This window comes from Cyprinus carpio, chromosome A19, assembly GCF_018340385.1.
Source record: "Cyprinus carpio isolate SPL01 chromosome A19, ASM1834038v1, whole genome shotgun sequence".
Lineage (NCBI taxonomy): Eukaryota > Metazoa > Chordata > Actinopteri > Cypriniformes > Cyprinidae > Cyprinus > Cyprinus carpio.
The window spans coordinates 18155946-18181072 of NC_056590.1; the positions used below are offsets into that span (position 1 = coordinate 18155946).

Here is a 25127-nt window from a genome sequence, read left to right on the forward strand (position 1 = left end):
ATTGTTTTTAATATTGATTGTTTTTTTAATATATGTTTATTGTATTTGAATTTTTCATATTAGAATATTTCTGAAGGATCATGTGACACTGTAGACTGGAGTAATGATGTTGAAAATTCAGCTTCAGCTACCAGTTTTTAACAGAAAACAGTCATTTTGAATTGCAATAATATTTCACAATATTAATGTATTTACTGTATTTTTGATTAATTTAAAAGCAGCCTTGGGATGCATAAAAGATTTCTAACAAAAAAAAAATCTTACGGACCCCAAACTTTTAAACAGTTGTGTACATTTTAAATCATGTATTTAATAGCATATTTTTTTTTTTACTGTGGTATTAAAATTAGTATTGATATTGGTATCAGCTACTCTCATCCATATTTGAAAACAATCACATCAGGAGCAGCAGTGGATGAAAAGCAAAACGTGAGAACAACAATATCATAGTATTCTAAAAATTGAGAGCTTCGAATTATGCAACAGGAAGAGTCTGACAGTAATTGTCTTGTATTGTTGAAGCTGAATAATTTGTTAAAAAGTGCTGCTGTGATAAGTGCAGCGGCGGTTAAGGAGATTAATTTAGAGACCCTTCTCAGAGAGGCAAGCTGACAGTGTTATTTTTAACATGGTAAAGCACCTCTCTGAGAAGTTGTGTTTCTAAATTTATTTACTTTTTAGCTTTATAATTTTTAGTGCCCAAGAAAAAAAACTATACAGATAACCTCACAAACTGACCATCCTGAGACATCCCAACACGAAATTTAATAAATGAATTTTCTAAATGTTGTTGATCAGAAAGAAGAAGAAAAAAAAAAGGTTAAGATTAACTAGTGCAAATGGAAAGTTGCTGTGCCACTGTGCAACAGGCATGACATGAAGCCCTTGAGTTTGAATGAGAGCTAGCTATAACAATGATACTCCATCCCTTGAGCAATATAACGAAAACTCAGTGCAAAGGCTCTGCAACATCTAATACATATGGTGTTTCGGCAGACATTCTTTCAATATCTGGCAAATTCCCTCTCTAGTGCACCGCATTGTTGAAAGATCAGCAAGAGCTAACCTCGAGCAGCCGAGCCCTCTAAAGTGGTTAGTCTTTGCCCATGACAATGTCTGTGGTCAGTAAAGGCCTTCCATATGAAAATGTGTTATGTAAGGGTGAAAATAAGGAATAGTATTACACCTTGAAGGATAAATCAAAGTCTTTACATCTAATCCATACAAAGTTGTTTTGTTTTACGCTTAGTAATGTTGGCTTTCTAATATTTGTACATGTATATACAAACACTCATACATTAGTTTCAATTTTAAAAATTTTAGTATTTCAATAAACTTATTTTATTTTAGTTATTTAATAGTTCTAATTTTCATTTAAGTTTTTCATACAATATTTATATTTTATTTTACTTATATTTTCAGTTAATAAATAAACATTTAATATGTTTTATAGTTTAATAGCTTTAGTTTTAGTCATTGTTATATATATATCAAACAGGAAGTACTGCCTCGTACTCACTCCATTGATTGCTCTATACAGCGCAATACTGAACTTTATAAATGGATTATTTTGAAAACGCTGCTGAGCCACATTGTTTATGCTCTTCCAGGAAGTCAACCTAAGAATGGCTTACTGTCCATTAGGGAGGTGCGGGTCTAATCGACTAGTCGACTAAACGGTACAGCTCCTACTAGTCGACACTGAAAACAACAGTCGATTACACGACAGAAAAAAAAAAAAAACATGATTATCATTAAAATTACCATCATTTTATATTACTATCAAATTTCCATTGTTACATTTAAAACATTTTAAATAAGTTAAAATAAAACATTTGAAAAATAATACATTATTTTTAAAAGGGTTTCGGGACGCAAACTAAATTTTTATCTCATGCCTCGCATGAGTTTTCTTCGTGTCAGTTGTGGCGAGCTCAAAAGTGACCATGCGAAAGACGGGAAAGGTGTGGGATTAGTTTGAATTAGAAGGAAACTGAAAAGTTTTGTGTGAACTGTGTAATGTAAAATTTGCTTACAATAACTTTACTGGAGCGATGCATAATCATATTCATTACATGCACGTAGCCGTCTAGCTTAGAGACTAGCCAAAGCCAGCTAATGTCAATCACTACAGCCCGCCGCCGCTGCGATCCCGCTATGAGGTGTAAGTAATTTATCATATGAAAATTATTATTTTTATTTTTAGTTGTTTTATTTTTGTTATTTATTTTTAAGTTTAAGTTTAAGTGGAAGTTTTGTTTTTTTTGTTGCGTTGGATGGAAACAGTGCTTGTTCGCATTTGTTTATGTTTTATTTGATATTCTGCACATAAAGTTAAATTTGCAACTGTGGATGGAAACCCTAATGCTGCGTTCACACCAAACGCGAATAGAGCGTCAAATTCGCGCCTACCATGTCTAGTTTGCCGCTTGAACATTTTGAATGCATTCGCGCGTCTAGAGCGAAATAGACGCGCGTAGAAAGCAAAAGTTGAAGCGAAATTGATGCGCGTCCGAGGCGAAATCCGCCTCTTGTGGGAGGGGCAAGTGCTAGGCGGGTTTGTTTGTGTGTATGATGGCTGATGTTGATCGAGCATTCGAGGCTTTTCGACTTTTTCCTGCACACGTCCTCTGAAATAAACACATTATCTTGTTAGCGAAAAGTAGGGGGGAAAATACGGGTCGATAAACATGTACGTGACTCAAAAGTTAAATGTGTATTTAAAACACACTCTTTCAAGCGAGTTTCCTTTTTATTCCTGTCTATAGAAATATGAACGTTTGTCATATAGCTCCGGGTGACTGCTCACTGACAATATCATTAATTCCTCCATGTTGAATGAGTGACTCCTGAGCAGGCTCCTGATTGGTTAACGCGGCGCGAATTGACGCCAAAGTTCAAATTTTTCAACTCGCGCGCACGGCAGACGCGAATTCGCGTCAAACACATAAATGCACAAAAAGCACATTCGCGCGTAACGCGCGTATCGCGCCAGACGCTCAATTCGCGTCATTTCGCGCGAACTAGACGCGCGAATGAGGCGAATTCGCGTCTACCGCGCCGCGCTAAACGCCTCATTCGCGCCGCGAGACCTCCAGACGCGCGTAAACGCGTCTTTTACATTGACTTAACATTGAAATCATTCGCGCCAGACGCTCTATTCGCGTTTGGTGTGAACACAGCCTAATGGCCTCAGGTCCTGCCCTTTTTTTTATTGTTTTGTTTTTAGATGATATAGCCTACATAAGGATGTTTTTAAAAGCAGTTTTAATGCTATTCCTTGATAAAATTCCCTATTGTTTTTGTCTTGTGTTTTAATATGTTGGCAAACATTATGTTGGGTTGTGTATTTGTGTATGGATATTTATTTATTTTTATTTGTTGTTCATTTCCCCAGCTGATTTTAATAAATAAGCATTGGCTGACGTTGAGTGTGTTCTCTTATATTTTTTTCTCTTTTTTTTCTTTTTAACGACCGCCTAAAAATAAATGATGATAACGCGAGGCAAGAGTACGGCATAATTGTGACCTATTTTTAGCAGAATTCATTGAGGGATTTGTCAATGTGATTCATAGATTAAGTATTTCAAATGCAGGCTATTATATACACGCACGTTTTTTTTTTTTTTTTTTTCAGTTTTTTTTTTTCCTTGCTTTTAGACTAGTCGAATACAAAACTTCCGTTTAAACGACAAGTCAAATTAGTCATCGTGCACATCCCTACGGTTACATTCAGCTTGAATAAGAGAAAATAATGCATTTTAACAGTGGGGGAAAAAAAATCTCTGTCCTTCTGCTCCATTTAGTGACTTGGGCGTTTCTATTACTCTTTCCCATTGTCACTGTCACATCTGTAGCCTAGAGTCTCCCTATTCTCATCTCCCTCAACTATGACACAATTGGTGAGTGCCACCCAAATTAAATTGCGGAAAATTATGACAACCCCACGCAGAGAGCTTAATTAGTACATCTCCATTTTAATTAATAAAGTCTTTCAGTTCATAAGAGATCAATAATTTATGTGACCAACTACACTGTCAAAACTGATAGGTATAATTAGAAATGCATAATATGTTACGCAGGTTTATTGTAATAGGACACACTTGAGTAACTCGAGATCATGTTGCCCCCTGCCAGAGAATCTTTGCCCCAAACCACAACTCAAGCTAAATTAGTTCCTCTCAGTAACCATAAGAAGAGATGCATAAAGGCTAGACTATTATTACCTTATGAAACAGAGCAACAGAGACATATCTAGTCTTTAACCTATAACCAAGCATTTTTGTCAGATTAACTCCTATGGTTTAAATTATTTACTTGTAATGAAGCATTATGATTAATTAATATTAACCTATCAATATTTTCTTAATACTTTGTAATCATAGGCTTAACCATTTGATTTAATTACTTTCAATTTTAACTAGGGTTCAAATAGTTAAATTAATTCATAATTCTAGTAGTTAGTTCAATTTAATTCAGTAAGACTTATAATAATATTTTACCTAATTGGCAAATATCTAAAAAAAAAAAAAAGTCTATTCTTATCAGTCTTTAAAAAATATGTTCATTTAAAAATATATATATATAATATATAATTATAATCTTAATAAAATCGTAATATCTTTATAAAAAGTTGTTAAATTTAAATCTTCAGTAATACTTCACAATAAGGTTTCATTCTTTAACACTCAACACTGGGAAAATGCTGACAATGAAAAAGCATTTCTTAATCTTAGATAATGTTAACATTTACTAATACAACATTGAAATCAAAAGTTGTATCTCTTAATATTATTTAATTGACCTGGGCTAACATGAACTAACTTTTTTATTATTATTATTATTGTATTTATTTTTGTTAAGTAATAACAAATGTATTGCTCATTTTTAGGTAATGCAACTAACATAAACTAATGGGACCTTATTGTAAATTGTTAGCAAATTTTTGGCATTTGTGTTTGTAAATCTCACAAACCCCTTGTAATGTCATTGTGAATCCCTGTTTGTGAATTTCCAATAAACACCATATATATCTGGGTAGTTTAAAATCAAATCTTAGTGACCAAAATGAAGTCAAAGCATAAAAAATAACTACTGCATGTAGTGTGTTATTTTTAGTAATATTTATATAATTATATATTATTCACTAATATTTTAGAATTTAATATTAGAATGTATTTTTATATTTTCAGAATCTCAGAAAAAAGGAAAAAGTCAAAAAATGTTATAGTCTTTATAATTATTGCCTCTGTAGCACATAAAATATCAATTCACACATGCAATCAATTCCTCCTTTCACGCTCATCTCGGTTGTAGCCTCTTAAAATAATGAGACAACCCATTTCAAAGCCTCCAACAACGATTCAAACACAAAGCACTGTATACGATCTCAGTATTGATGTGATATTTATTTTCTTGATCATACTGCTGAGAATGCCACAGGCACTCTTAACACACCTGCAAAATTGGCGGCATACAATGAGAAGCTATGCTGCAATTACATTTGAAGTAGTTCCTGCACCGCATTTGTTTCTACTCCCATGACTGTAGTATAGAAGTGTTAAACTCATAAAATGAGGTTATACATCATTCTTTACAACATTAATAAATGTAAATAGACTTGTGTTGACAGCTTTAAAATTGACGGGCTGGCAACACATCAGGGATCGTCATAATTGAATGCAGCGTATTACACTTGTACACAAATGATCATAACTATAAAGGCTGATGGAATCACGCTTTGATCTTTTAAACAAATGACTCTCTTCAGACAGGCATCTTCAGGGAGGTTGGGAAGCCATTTCTGATCTGGTATATTTGGTTTCGAGCTTTAGCATTAGAGGTCTTCTCGTTGGTAACTTCAATCATCTTGTGAGGACAACCCAAACAGCTTGTATTATTGCTTTGAAAGACAATCCATTCTTGGCCATGCCCCCTCACTGATAATCAGGGATTTTTAATTAAAGCACTAATTTGCATAAAAATTCCAGCAAGTTTCATTCCAAACCTATCAAAGGTGGTCCAATTTCCAAAGCCGTGACATGCAAGTGTCCAGTGATTTAAAGCTTCTAAAGGAAAACGCTATTATTGCTTAGCTGAAAGAGCAACTGTTCACGGATGGCCGTTTTTTAAACACGATTTCCAGATGACTGATTTTATAGTTTGTGCTTAGCAACACTGCCTTACCATAAAAATAAAATAACATTTTTGCATTTATTTTGCCATTAAATTAGACCTAATTCTTTCATTTTTGAACAGAAAAACAAAATTGTAATGTAGTTTTATTAGCTTGAGCGACTCTGGGTGAAACTATTTAGCACAGTTTTTTCAGCTCAAAAACCTGTGTTTGTCACTGACCACCTGTTACTGAGTTGAACAGGCTGCATCTGGAGTAGGTCGTCATTCTCATTTTTTAGCACTTTTTTTTGTAAATTACATAAAACGTGTCATGTAAATTTACTGCATCGTCCTCAAACAGATGTGACAGCAAGATTAAAAACTGTGCCATGAAAACTGCATTTTTGCATTACTGTATTAACAGTAATTTTTCATGTGTGTGCACTATATCTGATTTGTATATATATTTTTTTTTACAAAGACAGAATGTGCAAATAAATGACGCCATCAGCAGTTGCAACACATTGTTAGTAAATTGCTTTAGTAAATTGCTTTAGCAGTATTGTATCGTTTTAATCAAAGACTCCAATTAAGCAAGGATATCCAATTTAGTGCAGATGCTTATATTTATATTGCCAAAAAGTAAGATGAAGTTTCATCAGTGACATCTTTACCACAGTATAACAGAATACTTACATAAAATGCATATATATATATATATATATATATCAATCATCACTCATTTGTGTGTTAAACATAATCTACTAATTACAGACAATTTCATTATAAAGAAAAATAACATGAAAAAATACATAATCATAATCTATGACAAAAAGAACTATTATAAAATAGTTTATTCAGCAGCAAAAGTTTCATGAGACGCAGTGGAATGGAACGCAGTGGAAGTAACATGAGACGCAGTAGAATGAAATAAAACCCCCAAAAATTCTTGAGGCATGTTTTCTAAAAGTTCAACCTCTTTTAACTTTAAATGGCTTTCTATTCATCTCTTGTGCGAGATGCGAGTGCAACAGTCACAGTTGTGCGTCTTAAAAATGTGCCGAATATGTGTTCTGTGTGAATGGCTTAGTTTCATCCTAACCAATATCATCTTCTCCGCTTTGAGCTTCTATATTTCTCTAATATTTTGAATGAAAAATGAAGCAGTGGCACATCTTGTGGGTTCATCTGTATAGACTAACAAAAACATTAAAATGCAACAACAACACTTATATCATCACATCTCGTGCACCACTGATACAGCTCCTTGATACACACCTAAAATTCAAATACACTGTTTTTGCATTCAAATACGAATTTTTATTTTGTGTGTTCTGTAGTGTTGTTTTTGGCGGCCTGTTTTAATTTTAGTCATAGTCTAGTCTTTGTGTGAAGCCGTCATTTTAGTTTTTATTAGTTTTAGTCACATTCATACTCTTTTTAGTCTAGTCTAGTTTTAGTCAACGAAAACAGATAACATTTTAGTCTAGTTTTAGTCGATGAAAATGGTATTTTAGTCTCTTTTTAGTAATGCAATTCTATTTAACCCAGTCAATATAGTACAAGTACCTAGAAGTACAGACAAAACCAAAATTTTCTTTTAGCCAAACCCATTTCAAACAAGGTTATCTTATTATATTATTGTTACCTTATAGCAGGGATAGGCAACTCCGGTCCTGGAGGGCCACTATCCTGCAGAGTTTAGCTTCAGCCCTCATAAAAACTCACCTGCCTGTATTTATCTAGTAATCCCAAAAACACTGATTGCCTTGTTCAGGTGTGTTAAATTAGGTTTGGAGCTAAACTCTGCAGGACAGTGGCCCTCCAGGACGGGAGTTGCCTATCCCTGCCTTATAGACTCAAGAATTTTACCAACCAAACATGTTAGAAGTACACAAACATAAATGTAAATAAAATAAATTAAAACAATAAAATGATAATAATAATAATAATAATAATAATAATAATAATAATAATAATAATAATAATAATAATCTGCTATTTTTTCTCCCAAAGACGAACCCCGGCTGGCCGGCCATCAGTCCGCTTTTTTCTCTGTGTCAGTGCTGATTTATACTTGACGCGTCCGCAATTTCTCTTGGGTGAGCACGGAAAATATGACGTCATTGCGGTGTTGCTGGAAGTTCGCTTTGAGTGCATGCGAACTATGTGTGTGGCGGAGTGCACGGCATTTTTTGTAACTTTCCTCACAGCTCCGCATCCGTACATGCACAAGTTCAGGGCAATTCTACCCGAACATGCACGCCTCTGTCGGCGTTTGTGTGAAACAGAAGCAGTTTAATATGAAGTTCAAACTCCATCAGGTGCTTTTTGACGGAAAACGCTTTTTTTGGAAAAAAAATGTTTGCATAGTTTGTCCAAGGCTTCTTATTTGAAGTACGTTTTATTTTTATAGTATAAAATGGAATTAAAATTAATTTAGATATTAATTATACACTATTTGCTTAAAGTTGTCTTGTGTTTGATGCATAATACAGCCAATAGTTTAAGATTGTTTTGTACATAAAGAAATTATTAATTTATGTTTAATCAACTCATTCATAAAACTTGTAACTTCTCACTGGTGATTCCTGACGGTTTTAGAGGACAATTACTCCTCGTCGCTCCCCTGTCATTTCAAAAGAATAGTACAACGGCGAACTTGACAAGTATAAAAGCCTTGTCCATTTGGGAAGGTGCACTCGCAGTCAGCGGAGCCAGGCGAAAGTATAAATCCCGCTTAACTTTGTTTACATCTTCTTAATAATGCTGCGAGTGGGACTTGAAGTGACGTCAGTCGCATCTGCGCTGTGAGACACAGGAAACAGAAATACTGCAAAATAATAATAATAACGACTAAATGAGACGAAATAACGTTAAAACATTTCGTTTCGTCTCGTTTTGGGCAACGAAATGAAGAGACATTTTAGCATAGTTTTTATTTTGTAAACCACATTTAGTATTGTTTTTATTCGTCAACAATATTGCATTATACATTTAATTATAGTCATCGTCACATGACCAGCATTTACGTTGCGTCTCGTCTTGTTTTCGTCACATGATAAAGGTTCGTTGACGACGATATTTAGTCATAATTTTTGTTGACGAAAGCAACACTAGTGTTCTGTTGGCTGTCTGCGTGTCACTCATAACTCCCGCCGTTAAATGAAAAAAGCATGAAACTATCGTTTGCTATATAGAATTTTTTTTTTCTAACGTTATCGATGCTGTTGTGCACAGTCGATAATATTGATACCGTTTTATTGCCCTGGCCTAGTCTCAGTGCACTGCTAGAAAAGTTCAAAGCACAAAGGGAAGAGATATTGATGCGTAGTGTATGATATCTGTGATTTTCTGTTCTTTTAAAAGTCTTCAATTTTAGTTACTGTGCATGTGAAGGACAATTCATAGTGCTCTCAACTCCCGTGTTGTGATCTAACAGACACCTGGTAGAAAGTAACAATTTAGAAACAGCACTAAACTCCAGCAAGATAAAGTCCTTTTATGCAAAACCGCTGATCTTTATCTTCAGATCAAGTATAATAATAGGAACAATCATCTTGGATAGATTTTCATTGTTTTGACTGTCGTAACTGAAAGCGACATGTAGTCAAATGCTGAATGGAGGATGACAGACAGCCGCAGCAGAGAGAAGAGTTTATGTGAACTTGAATTTAACAACTTAAATATTCATCTGAACCTTACGTTAAACTATGGAACGGCTGTATGGAAAGTACAGGATGATACATTAGGCTTTACAGGGTTAAAACTTCATTTGTTATGACATTAAACTTTGCACTTGCTGTGCTGATTTATCTGTCTACATGTTATGTCAGTCTATTTTTATTGTATGCTTCTAGGAACAGTGAGTTTATACCCTTCATTCATTGAGTACTAAAACAACCACATCCCATTTAAACACAGTGGATACTTTCATTCTTGTAGGATGGCACACATTCAGGCATGTATTTTGTAGCTTGGTGCATGTCGAGCTAATCAGACAGGTATAGAACTACTATTTCAAAACTATTTCAATCATTGTGAAATTCGTGGAAGTCTGAAAAATGAAAATGGCATGCTGTGTCCAGTCTGATAAGACACCAAGGACCAATACCAGGCACTGTGTTGTTTGCTGTGAGAGTGCTGGAAAGAATCCAGCAATGCAGGACTCCAGCTTTTGCAAAGAGTGGCGCTTTTCAGATGTTAATCACATGCTCTCTAAAGTTGCAGCCCAACCACCATCCGCTTTCTGAGGGAACTTGTTTTCTTTGGCAGCCAGTAAAGCTGCTCTCCTGAGAAAGCATACTGTTTGACCAGATCAGCCCCCTCCCCGGTTTATCCACCCACTACTTTGACAGGGTTAGTGGAAGGAAAAAGCTTGTTGTTAAAGAAAAAAGCAATAACAAGGTCACACCCATATTTCAAGCAATATGGCTGTATGAGAAGTTATAGGCAACCTAGTATTTTGGCTGCATTCATTTTGGTAGCTTTACCACAGTAATGCAAAGACTTATTTTGATGGACTCGGGGGACTGAGCTCTCAAATCCATAGGTTCATTTGGAGAATCCTCCAACGTGGTTTCCTGACCCCTGTCTCTACTACAGTCTCCCTGTACAGTACTACAGGTAAATATTTATTTATTAATTAATTAAGTCACTACCCAGTGATCTTCCTCTCTGATAAAGCTCTCAAATGGACAACAGTGAATAGGAAAATAGGAAAATCTATTTAGCGCCTAAACTCTGGAATAACCTTCCAAACATTATTTGGGAGGCAGACACACTCTTGCAGTTTAAATCTAGATTAAAGACCTATCTCTTTAACCTGGCTTACACATAACACACTTATACGCTTTTAATATTCAAATCCGTTAAAGGATTTTTAGGCTGCATTAATTAGGTAAACCGGAACCGGGAACACTTCCCATAACACCCGATGTACTTGCTACATCGTTAGAAGAATGGCATCTACGCAAATATTAGTCTGTTTCTCTCTTATTCCAAGGTCACCGTAGCCACCAGATCCAGTCTGTATCCAAGTCAGTGGGTCACTGCAGTCACCCGGATCCAGTACGTATCCAGCCCAGATGGTGGATCAGCACCTAGAAAGGACCTCTACAGCCCTGAAAGACAGCGGAGACCAGGACAACTAGATGAGCCACAGAGACAGATCCCCTGTAAAGACCTTGTCTCAGACGACAACCACCGTGACAAGACCACAGGAAACAGATGATTCTTCTGTACAATCTGACTTTGCTGCAGCCTGGAATTGAACTGCTGGTTTCGTCTGGCCAGAGGAGAACTGGCCCCCCGACTGAGCCTGGTTTCTTCCAAGGTTTTTTTTCCATTCTGTCACCGATGGAGTTTTGGTTCCTTGCCGCTGTCGCCTCTGGCTTGCTTAGTTGGGGGCACTTCATTTACAGCGATATCGCTGACTTGATTGCAAATGATTGCACAAATACTATTTAAACTGAACTGAGATGAATGACATCACTGAATTCAATGATGAACTGCCTTTAACTGTAATTTTGCATTATTGACGCACTGTTAGCCTAAGTAATGTTGTTCAGTTGCTTTGACACAATCTTTTTTGTATAAAGCGCTATAAATAAAGGTTACTTGACTTGACTTGAGAACAAAAATCAACTGACACCAAGCTATGTTTACATCAGACACCTCTTGTTTTAGTCAGAATGAATCATTCTGATTGATGAATCAGAATGTAGTGTTTACATGAATGCTACATTGTGATTGGGTAGATGTGCATGTTTATATATATATATATGTTTATATATATATATATATATATATATATATATATATATATATATATATATATATATATATATATATATAACAAGTTTCAATATCAAATTTGATCGTTTGACATGCGCACACTGGATGAATATACAGAGTTTCCCACTGTTTGCACTTACTATTCTCCTGCAATTACTTGTTTTCTTTGTTTTAAAGAGCAGACTCAATACTTCTCTATTTTGGGTCCTAATAAGCTTCATACCGTGCTGCTTATATTAATCAAGCAGTAAAACTGCCCATCCCATGGCGGCCAAAACAAGCCGTCTGTAGATGACAGGATACAGTGAGGACTGATGAGACATTGTTCTGCTCCACTTCACAGACGATGTATGGAAGGATAATTTTAGAATAAATTGACAGTCGATTATTACACTTCATTCTACAAAAACAACCATGCGACATAACACCATTTCATTGCACATCGTTGCACATGCGCAGTACTTTCCAGTTTCAGTTTTCAATCCGATCAAGTGTTTACATGTCTTCTCGATCGGATTAGAACATATCTTCACCACCCCTTCTAATCTGATTGAAATTTCATTTGGATCGAGCTCAGTCGGATCGATTAAAGCCCAAAGTATACTTTGGTCGTTTGCGGCGGTCAATGCACTGTCCGTGTGACGCAATTTTCATCATCAGAACTGTCCACGGGCAGCCCACATGGACATGGTTGTGACCACATGGACAGTCCGCGTACAACAGTGCAGGCGTGAGGTGAATGTTGAGATAGAACAAGTCTCGAGTAGGTGGTACTGGGCATGTGTCTAGCTCATCCATCCGCGGTTAAGTATACTTTGAAAGCTGTGCGGACACAGCTGTGCACAAGACAGAAAGGAACGCAGAAAGGGTATACCTGGACCTTAAAGGTGTTTACATGAAGGCTTTTTTTTATCATTGTTTGCCATTGGTGGTTGTGTACACACACTGCCAACACACATTTCAGTTCAAACAACTTGTAAAAGTGCATGTAGCATCCTATGACCCCTTTAAGGGTAAGTAAATAATGTCCAAGTTTTCTTTTTTTGGCTGAACTATTCTTTTAAAGTGACTAATGTTGTTTTTACACAATTCTGAACACACACACAAACACAATCAATCATTTCCTGCTCACAATTAGTCTGGTGGAGTCTATCTGTCAGGCATGCAACATTACAAGTCACACTGTTCTTGTTCAAATAGGTTATTTCCTGCTATATAAAAAAATATATATAAATCTGCTGTAGATTCATATTGTACAGTAGCAGAAAGAGAAACCAAATGATTTCCACATTTCAGCATCTCTCAATTTTTTTAATAAACCTCTCTTTCAGCAAAGCTGCCGGGGGAAGAGAGGTCAATAATCACGTTGGGTCAACTAATATACAAGACACAGAATGATTTTGGTGGAACTCCGTAAACAAATATGATGAACTAAGCTATTCAGTATTCAATAATGAACACTAAAACAGCTGACACAAAATGGGAAATGTGTGATCCCCTTCACACACCCATCCCCTCCCCTCCCCCACCCCCGCAGGTCACCAAACATACCCCAGCATACTCTCCATTGTACACTGATTGAACACAAACCAAATGGCTACTTATAAGCTCCAGTCCTGTGATATTAAAGTGTTACTGCATCTAGGTCACTGTTGTTTGCAATCACAACAGCATGCAGCCTGGTCTCCAATCACAATCAAGTGCCTGGATCACCTTCTTTACAACAATTAAGTCTTAAATGTTCCATTTTCTTGCTTATGTGTCACCTTTTCCCATTTAGGTAGACCAGTGACTCTTTCAGAGCAATCAATCACAATCTCAGAGTAATGATGCCCATACCCCACTCCTGAATTTAAACGCAAGGAAGTTGAACCTATATCTGATCTTTTCTTTTGTCAAAGTGTCCGGTGTTCATCTACTTAAATGCTTGGTGCTCATGTGATTTTTATACAGTGCACTCTTGGCCCATGGTATCAAATGGTCTTCTATGGGGCTTTATAAAAATCATTTGTTGCAAAGGCTCTATATATTGATTTTGACATGTTGGAAACACTTTACACAATAACACTGAAGCTAATCCTCATGTTACTTTGGCACAAGGGATTGATCAGCTATCCTGGAGCTGAGAAATGTGAAAGAAAGCACATTATCCAGACCTTTGTCTGTGTTTGTCTAAACTGACCAGCCCTGCCAAAAGAAAGGCTCCATAATTATTTTGAGATATTTAAACTTGCGGCTGCTTCTTGTCCAAAGTCGTGACTAATAGTCCTCAGAATTTAACGTACACATGTTTTTGAGGTTTGAGTTGTCCAAAAGAAACACAGAAAAGAAAATACATGAGCAAACATGGTTACATGCACTGAGACTGAATCAACTCAAGTACACAAATCTAAAAATTTGTTCGATTTTAGCCAAGATATGATCATGATGAATTGCTCTGCCTAGAGGTTCATGATACCATTCAAAAGTTTGGAGTTGGTAAAAAATGTTGTCTTCAGTTTGACATGTTCCATGAATATGATGATTTGGTGCTCAATAAACATTTATTTTTATAACAACTATATATAACTTGGAAATGTTACAATTTTTATCATTAGTTCATGTTAATATTAATAATCTGTTCACAAAACTATTTCTATAGAACCACAGCACAACAGTGCAAATTCTCAAGATGGAGATGTTCCAAGACAAAGTACATAATTTGTTGTACATGGAGGATTGAAGGGGTCATATGATGCGATTTCAAGTTTTTCTTTCTCTTTGGAGTGTTACAAGCTCTTGGTGCATAAAGAAGTTCTGTAAAGTTTCAAAGACTAAAGTCTCAAACCCAAAGAGATATTCTTTATAAAAGTTAAGAGTCAACCACACCCCTCTAAAATGGCTCGTTCTAACATGCCCCCATATGTCGATGTGGGAAGATTTGCATAACACCGCCCGAAAGTTCACGTAAAGAAAGAAGGCGTAACTTTGATTCTCGCTGTTTGGATGCTAAAAGAAAAGAGGAAGTCAATTAGAACTACAGGAAAAACAAAGGGCATGGAGAAATCAAGAGCGACATCAGCAACCATCGACGACCTGATCGGCTGAGAAAAACAACAGTTGTTGATGACAGACAAATCATAAAAGCTGTGAAAATTAACCCTAAAATACATGTCTGTAAAATCACCAACAACCTCCAGAAAGCTGGGGTGATGCTCTGTCAATCTACAGTCCGCAGGAGAATTTACATTTACAGAAGCTACACAGCAAGATGAAAACATCTGAACAGCACCAAAAATTGAAAGGCAAGATTCTTCACAAATGTGAGCCAGTAGAGTTTTGAAACTGAGTTGATGGACCGAAGAGACCAAGATTAACCTTTATCTAAGCGATTGGAAAGCAAAAGTGTGGAGAAAAAAGGGAACCGCAAATGATCCTAAGCATACAACCTCATCTGTGAAGCTTGGTGGAGGTGGTGTCATGGCATGTGCATGCATGGCTGTCTCTAGAACAGGACCTTTTCATTTTAATGATGACAATGTATGATGGCAGTAGCAGAATGAATTTGGAAGGGCACAAAATCATCTTGGCTACCAATATTCAAGAAAATGCCACCAAACTTATTAGAAAACACTTCATATTAGATCAGGACAATGACCCAAAACACACTGCCAGTTCAGTCAAGGACTTTATCAGGGCAAAGAAATGTAAAGTCTTAGATTGCCCAAATCAATCTCCAGATTTAAATCCGATTAAACATTAATTTCACCAGCTGAAGAGGAGACTAAAGACATAACCTCCCCAAAACAAGCAACAGTTGGAATTGGCTGCATTAAAGGCTGGGGAAAAGCATTTCAAAGCATAAGATCAAGAGTCTGGTGATGTCTATGGGTTGCAGACTCACTGCTCTGATTGCATGCAAGGGATCTAACTAAATATTAGCTTTTAATCTTTTACATCTGCCTTAAATTCAATTGTTCCAATACTCCAATGCTCACATCAAATAGTGGGATGAACTCTAAAAGTGCTGTCCTTTTTATTTAGTAAAACATGAGACCTATTAATAAAATGTGACATTCTGTAGTTTTGTCCCATATTCATCTTTTAATCATATTTGCAAATGTATTGACTCCACAGCAGAGAAAGCAATTTTGTCTTTACTGTTCCAATACTTATGGAGGGCACTGTACAACACTGTTCCAGAACAGTTCAACCCAAATATTCGCATTTTATGGAGGACCGTTTCCTGATCCTGGGAGAGAAAACTACAATGACCAGCCGTTTGAGGGAAAAAAAAAAGTCTCAGCGACTCTGAAAGTCTCCCTGTGGTTCAACAACAGACACTAGAGCTCTGCATTTCAGCCCGAGCCGATCGGACCCCGACTTTTTTACGCCCCTCGAGCCGGGCTTCGGGCCATTTTCACAACAGTTCACTGGGCCGGGCTCCTGCCTGTGTGCCGAAATGGTGGAAACAACGTTCAAGACCGAGCTAAACGCAATAGGCTTAAGCTTGCTGCAAAGCACCAGCAAAAGTAATTACCATAAATATGATGGGGGAAATAGTAAGGAGATATTGGAATTATTTACTAATAAACTAGTGTTTTCTGAGTCTGTGTCGCAAGGATGAAGTTGCTGATCCTGACTCGCCATCTCATTGGCCTAGCATTAGAGAGAAGTGCATCTTTACGGATTATGATTATAATGAAAGAGTTTTTGTTTTTGATTTGTTTTATTTCATTAAGCAGTCATTTAAATCTTTCTATAGATATATTTAGCATGTTTATAGATATATGTATCATTTAGGCATGTTTTCACTGAGTGTCATTTTTTTTGTACTCCTGTTAAAGACGACACGACAGAAAGTGCAACATTTTGTTGATATTGTGAGTGCACACAAATAAAAGTAGACCCTTTGCAGTTACGAATGATGTATTACTCTTACCTTTATAAGCAAAAATGACTGCGTATCCACTGAAAAAATGCGTCTCCGCACAAACTATTGGATATAGCGCACATTTATCTGGGTCTAACGTCTAAACATTGTTATATGCTTGAACTGTTTTATATCTATAAATTTTATTTTAGGCAGGTCGTGATGATTTGAGAAGGCTAAATTGATCAAACACAGGCTCACTGTCTGCCGCTGGCCGCTTAGTCGTTACTTTAAAAAAAACGAAAATTTATATTTAACAAACAAAAAATTTCTTCCTAAAATTTTTCTCTACATTAACTTAATAAAAAAACAAAACAAAATATAATCACTTTGCTATTACATACAAAACTGAACTATTTTAATAGCTGAGACAGTAGTATAAGCTGTTTTGGGACTGTTTAGCTGTTCAAATCAGACACTAGAGCATCCCTTCATTCAGACACAGTGGAAGATCTGATAAGAATCAGTGAAGAGGGGCCAAGCCTGGAAGATTTTGCTGCTAGAGAGTGTGGCCAGCTGGTTTAGCCAAATCCAAAGATCAAGAAGGCCAAAACTACAGGAGTTGGCCATCCGAGGGGCATGTGACTGCAATGGAGAATAGTCCATAAGACATTGAGCCATGAGATGTTCAGTTTGAAGCCCTTAAAACACTTAATTTAGATTTTCTTTCATTTCATTTATCTTGAGATGTTTTAAGTTTAAATTTCAGCAGAGTAAAGCACTTTAAGCACCAACACTTTTTCAGTAAGTTACCTTTCTTGTAGAATTGTGCTTCAAATAAAGAACATTATGTTGACCAGATTGTTAGTTAATCATTTAGGCTACAAGTCAATATTGCCTATATACACAGCGATTTAAAAAAAAAAAAAAAAAAAAAAAAAAAATTGTACTTGTAAAACTGCAGTGTTAAATGCGATGCGATCGAAAATTTGGGTGCATCTAACTTTTGTGCTGGTGCACCTAAGAAAAAAGTTAGGCACATCAGTGCAACCAGTGCAAAAAGTTAGTCTAGAGCCCTGTCTAAGTACTTTTACTTATGTAAAGGATTTGCTACTGATGATTCAAATGCAAGTTTTGAGCAGTGGTTCTCAATTTCAGTCCTAGCGCCCCCCTGCTCTGCACATTTTGTATGTTTCTCTTATTGCTTCAGAAGTTTGTTCTATTCAAACGTAAGTGCCCTGCGAAGTGGACATCACAGGATATTCCCCCATGATTCCAGTTTGAAGCAAACGTATATTTTTCATTCAAAAAAGTGCATTAAAGAGTGCGAGACGTGAATTTAAATTGCATTTATTTACAGAGGTATATGATGTCACACTTGTCCGTGTGTGAAGACGTTGCGCAGCGCAAATCCGTGAATTAATGTTCTGAAGTGAGGTAAACTTAAACAGATTTCCCCTGCTCAGGGAGTAGGAAGCAATGAACACTGTGTAAGGACCATGTCAGTGGAAACACAGTTCATGCGCGCAGCGCAAATCCGTTGTTCATGCACGGAGCTCACTTCTAACAAGCTGTTTATCTAGCTGGGGGTGTGAGAACTATAATTGAGAACCGCTGGTGTAGAGTAGGGCTTATTGTTTGTCGTTTCTCCGATCACAAATGCAGACATGGTTTTGTGTTTACGCAGCGCGATGCAACGCAACGCATAAAAACACAGTATAAGTCATTATAATCCCTAATTATGTCCACACTGGATGCAACAAATTGCTCGTTTGTAATGAGTTTTATTGTTTTTGTCTCGTCTCACCGGTGTTCTGACTGGGACACGCATCACAGTATGACAAGGGGCGTAACAATTCCAACACACACTTGAGGCATTCGGCCAATCACAAATCACTGGATAGCTGGCCAATCAGAGGACACCTCGCTTTTCAGAATGGTGGGCTTTGTAAAAATACAATGCTTTTCAGAAAGGCGGGGCATAGAGGAGAAACAATAATGTACAGTATGTGGAAAATAATGTTTTTTTTTTTTTTACTTTAAACCGCATAAAATTTAATTATACCAAATACACAAAATAATGTTCTTTTTAGCAACATCATATGACCCCTTTAATTGCCATTTTTTATAAGCATTAAAAATAATGAGCTTCATAAATGTAGCACCACTGAGGTGATCAATATAACACCTAGGGTATCGAGTAGTCAACCTATAGCAAATCAAACATGCAAGGCCAATTAACGCAGACAGAAATCATAAACATCTTCCTCATCCTTAAAATAAATTCATTGCTCAATGTGAATTTTTTTTCCTAAAGAGATGAAGAATAAAAATTGAGCTAAGAGATCAATAATTCATTAACAAATAAATATTGAGTCGATATCAAGCCTCAGTGTAGTAATAGAGCTATCAGACAGCAGATGCTTCATGTCAGTTGAATTGTCAATAGATTTTTGGGATTTAAAAAGTAAAAAGTCACACTAAAAAAAGACTGTGTGTGTGTGTGTGTTTGTGTTTGTGTGTGTTAAAACATGCTTCAAATTACATTTGACAAACAAAGAAAAACAGCTGTTATAATGTTTTTGTAGGTGTCAGAAAAGAAAGTGCAAATGCTGTAAAACGTTCAAACCACAGGATTCACAGACCACAAACAAGCTTGTATCAGTATACTCGAGGTCTGCACTTCACTTAGATTCCTCAATATACACTTCATTAAATTCAGCTTTGCCATCACAGGAATAAATTACAAAATATATTAAAACAGAAAACATGTATTTTAAATTGTAATAATATATCAGATTATAACTGTTTTTACTGTATTTTTGATTAAACAAATGCAGCCTTGGTGAGCAATAGAAACTTTCAAAGACATTAAAATCTTACTGACACCAATCTTTTAACCAGTGGTCTAAATACTACATTACTACTAAATGACTACCATGTTCTTGTATTTGTAATATGCATGTTGAGGGAAACTATTTCTGTAAGGGTTCTGTCACTTCAGTCTAGTTTATTCTTGGTTTTGTGACAGAGCCCTGACACTCCTGTATTGTCTTGTCCTTGTGTGAGCGTGTGGTCTCAAGTATTCTCAAGCCATGTGCTCTCTTGTCCGCATGCTGTTTCATGTTTGGAACGTGGTGTTTGGATTCCGGCACTCATGTATAGATTGGTTTCAGTCTGGTGTCGGGGTTCGAACACTCACGCTCCATGTCTTGTTTCTCGTGTGAGTGTTCAGGTTGTGTGTTCATTCACTCGCTTGCTTTATGTTTTCATTGGCCAGGTGCTTGAGTCGCTGTGTTCTGTTTAGCACACAGTTCGTATTTACATCGGTCGCATGCTTTCATGTTATGTTCTGTTTTGTGTCTGGTTGCACATGGCTCGGAATTTTCCTCGGTCACGTGCTTTCATGTTGTTTTGTGTGAACACTAGGGTTGGGAATCTTTAAAAAATTTCCGGTTCCGGTTCCGCCTAACGGTTCGGTTCTGATTCCGGTTACATTAAAACTCAGTGCTCAATGCTGTTTATTACTTACTGTCAACTTAATTTAAAGTTTGGCAATGTCAAAATTCAACATATATTACAGTATACAAATTTTCAGGTTCCGATTCAGGTTCCATTTAAATGAACTATTATTATGATTTTTACTATTTTACCTTCATTGAATGTACTGTTGCTGGAAGGTAGTAAGTAATGTTGAGTAATGCTAGTCCATCAATCATGTGCTTCAAAGTTTATGTTTTTTACACCATCAATAACATTTTGCTTTTCAAGCAGGAATAAGCTAGTTGGCCAAATAGTCCCTTGAGGTTTAAGTCACTTCCCTAAATTGATGAAATATAAACAGTTATACTTATAACTATGTATACACACACTTCATAAAGCCCCTATTTTACAAATAATAATGCAGTCAGGTGATGGTGTGATGCAATGAGTGGTTTCCACATTTTTAAATATTTAAAATGAATGAAAATAAATATTTTCTATCACTTTGTTTATCACTCTTGAAATGACCTGTACACTAAATAATCTTACCATCATACATAACAATAGCAGTCTATTTATTTAGTGGTCCAAGTTGAAGTCAGTATGTATATTAATGACAATATGGGACAAATATAATGTAATTTAGTGGCGGCAGGTGCTGCGGACTGCCGGTACATGTACAGTAAGACAAAACGATGTGCACAGTTATCAAAGGCACGAGGGAGCGTACAGTCGTAGGAAAAATGTGTTCGGCAGTTAAATACACGATGTGGCGCGGCGAGTCTGTGAAGTGCACATCATTGGAAACAATGTGCTCAGTAATTAAAGAGGCAGGGTGGCATTTCTGTTATTTGGTTTGTGACATCCTTTATGGGAAATGCTGAATCATCAGAACACCGGCGAAAGTCTTGGTCACGTGTTGCACCAGAACCGTTTTCGAAACCAAAACTTAGAAATTGCTCAAAGTTCCGGTTCTTTTCAAAAAACAGGACCGGTTCTGAATAAGAACCGGTTCTCGGTTCCCAACCCTAGTGAACACGCAGCTTATGAGTGTTCTTGTTAGCTGTGTGTTCATGTCTTGTTTTGTGTGAGCACATGACTTGTGATTGTTTTCACTGGCCATGTGATTGTGTTTTTGTTTTGTGTAAGCACATGGCTTTTGTTTTGTTTGTTTCTGTGTGCCATGTGCTCTTCTGTCTACAGTCTAACCCCGCCCACCTTGTTACCTGATTATTGGTTAATTTGCCCCACCTGTCCTCCCTCGTTACCTGCCTTGTTTGCCCCCTATTTATTCTCCTTGTGTTTGCAGTCCTGTGCCAGTTCTTTGTCTAATGTTTGGCATCATGTATCTTGCCTGTTCTGCCAAGACAGTCAAATTGGCAGTTGTGTTTTTTCCCCTATGTTGTTTGTTTTTGTTTTATTTCTGCTAATAAAGATTCCAAATTTCCTGCAATTGAGTCCTCGCCTCATCCCTTCCACAAACCCTGACAATTTCAGTAACTTATAAAAATAAAAATAAAAATTAATTAATTATAATTGTAAGCAAAATTTTGTCCAAATGTCACTTTTACTGAAAAAAACAAATCTAATTATAAAAGACCAAATCAATCTATTTATGAAAAAAAAATATGTATAACTTCTATAGATTCTTCTGTTAGTTTATATGGGGACTGATGTAAATTTACAGAGAAAGACTGATAAATAATGTGAAAACCAACATCTCACCAGCACTATAGTTCTTATTTAGAGCATTCAACATAGAAAACAAAAAATGAAGTAAAGTTAGTAAACAATAACATACATCATTCCTTTAGTTCTCATCTGTGCCTGTGGGGGGCACTCATCCCGCAGTCTTACCTGGCTTGTGGTACGTCGATGCTGGAAGAGACCACCTTGCGTTTTTGTTCCAGCAGAGAAACGGAGCGGGTGTGATCCTTCTCTGACTCCAGTGCTCGGCCCGTTCGCTTGTGCTCCAGCACCCGTGGCTCCTCTGTGCTCTCTGGACTTAGGGAGGGCAGATCTCCTCTCTGCATGCCCCCATTCTGGCCCTGCGTGGGCCCATCCCGCTGGCCACCATTACAGGAGCTCTGCAGAGGGAAACAAATTTGAGTTTCTTCAGTCTTAACTGTGTTAATAGTATTTACATGTGGCTCCTGTCAATGAAGCCCTATTTACACCTACGTGGGCCGTTAATGGTATAGACCCCTATTGTGAGGCTTGTTTGCTTGCAATCACGGAGCATTAGGCTGTATTTAAGGTATTGTTAGTAATACAATATTGCATCAGTCAATACATACACCTGAACAATGCTTTGGATGGAGAAATCCTATTCGTTCATCTGCAGGCTCGTCTGTTTATAAGATCACTGTGCTGCTGACAAAAGAAAAATAAATCCCTCTCTCTCTGCCATTTCCCCCTTAGCAAAACAAGCCACCATCCGTGACCACACTTATGCAAAGACGAGCAGCTTTTCCTCTTGCATGTCTCATCTGCACAGCAGCCGTAAAGTTTTCTACCACACTGTGACTAAAGCTGCGGTACACTAAACCTCACGCTACAGAGAGGGCAAACAGAGGCCAAGATGACGCATATCACCCCATGCACCAGCGAAGAGCATGATCTAATAGTGAGCGGTGTGCAATCCAGATCATTATCTTACCGTAACATGATTATTTTGACTGAAGAGAGAGTAAACGACCATCATTCTGGGCTTTGAGCAGCTGTGAGTTAAGCACTAATAATGGAGGTAAAAAAAAAAAATGGATGGATGGATTACTTGTCTCAGAACTGGTCCAAGTAACTCTGCTGATAAGGGCAAAAATGGTAAATAAAACAACATACAAAACTTCACTACTAGTGAAGATTATCTCACTTGTAGTGAAGTGTGGTATTTTAATACATTCTCTTCTTCATTTATGTGCCAACTGTCATCATTTACTCACGGTCATGTTGTTCCAAACCCATATGACTTTCTTTCTTCTGTGGAACACAAAAGCTGAAATTTTGGAGAACGTGCTGGCTGGCATCCATGCTATAAGAATCAATTAGGATTAAGCTTTCTGCTGCCAAACAATAAGCTTTGGGTATTATTGATTATAAAATTGGATATGTAATTGCGAATATAATTTTCCCTATTTGTACATTTTGCTGTTATGTACCACTCACTTAAACATTTATATATGTACCACTCACTCATGCAGCCGTGGCCTAATGGTTAGAGAGTCGGACTTGTAATCCAAGGTTTGCGGGTTTGAGTCTCAGGTCCAGCAGGGATTGTAGGTTGGGGGAGGGAATGACCAGCGCTCTCTTCCACCCTCAATACCACGACTGAGCTGAGACCCTTGAGCAAGGCACCGAACCCCAACTGCCCCTTGGGCGCCGCAGCACCATAGCATTAAAATAATTATCAGCTCATCTGAAGCAGCCACAATTTTAATACGGGTGCTTCCCAATGAAAAACAGACTAAAAGAGTGAACGATGACAGATGTTTTTTTTTTTTATTTTTTATTTTGGGGGGGGGGGGGGGTAAAATCTTTCTTTAAACCTCCCATAGGGCAGGAATAATACTATTTCATGTACAAGATGAATGCCAGGCTTTGGCATATTTTCATGAGATGAACAGATTTGTTAAAGCTGTATCATGTTGTGCAAGACTTTCAAGCATCAAATCAAAACTGCACAGTTGACAAGTTCAAATTTAAATTTCACACACTATTAAGTCTTTCTCTCTCAAGACACAAACACGCACCCTTGCTTTGTGTGCTTTTTTTTTTTAACAACCAAAGCTCTCACCTCATGTGGAGCAGACTCCTAACTGATCAAATATGGGTCACAATTTATGTGCCAGTCAAACTATTCAAATGAGATCTTGTTTTTGCTGAAGAGGATTTTAATCAATTTAAACAGACCTCAACTGATCTAATAACAGAATAAATTAGATTTGAGAGCAGGATGCACAATGATGAGCACTTGAAATTAAATATCTACAAATTATTTATATTTGAATATTCACAAGAGAAACAAACACACAATGCTTGTTCACACGTGAGATGCTGCACTTAAAGGTTTGAGATATCTACTATAAAAGGATGCTCTTCATAAAAACATAACAAAAACATCTCAGCTTGCATTCATCATGACCAAATCCTCAACCATTTCATGTGAATAAACTGTAAATCAGCAACAAAGCCTTGGTGCATAAAGAGTAATGACTGTTAGGCAGCCTGTGTGTTAATTAAATTTTGATATTAAGCAGTGGAAACAACAGTGCAATGAAAACAGACCAGTCCCCCTTTGTCTGAAAATGCCACACTGTAAGCATTTAATACGAAGCCACTCCTTACTATGCAAGTCAACAAGTGGCATTCCCCCAAGCCGAATGGCACTTGTTTGGGAATTCAGGCACCTTGCCAAAGCCACAGATTCTAGGAGCATGACCCTCTCTGTAGAGCTCCGTTTTGCTGCCGTTATGGAGCAGCTGCTCTGGGACCATTGGCCCCCACTTTATTTCCACGTCCATTCTTGCTTGCATTGCTTACATCTTAACTTTTTCCCCATCATATGTCACAAGAGAATAGGTAGCATGTGATGAACATAATAGTTGCTTGAGTAAAGCATGGCACTCATTAAAAATTAAATGGATGTCTGATTGGGAGTTGCCACACTCGCCAAAAACAAGCACATACAAACATCAAATGTACAGAAGCAAACACATAAAATGTGAATCTAAATAAAGCTTGCAAATTTCAGGTATTATTCTTATTTGGTTATTTATTCTAATTTGTTTTAATAATTTCCATGCAAGTCTTGCAGCTCTGGTTGTTAAAGAATGTAATAGAGCTGGTGCCGGTCTTGTCATTTTGACCCTCGTTGTTTTGA

General features: G+C 36.9%; 1 protein-coding gene across 1 annotated transcript in view; it reads right to left on the minus strand.

Moving 5' to 3' along the window:
* Positions 1 to 22213, minus strand: part of LOC109053589 (zinc finger protein 704-like) — a 52048-nt gene extending 29835 nt beyond the window's left edge. Inside the window, exon 1 of the mRNA XM_042776858.1 lies at positions 22106 to 22213. The gene's annotated coding sequence lies outside the window, so the exon portion shown is untranslated. The remainder of the gene's footprint in view (positions 1 to 22105) is intronic.
* Between the last annotated feature and the right edge of the window lie 2914 nt (positions 22214 to 25127).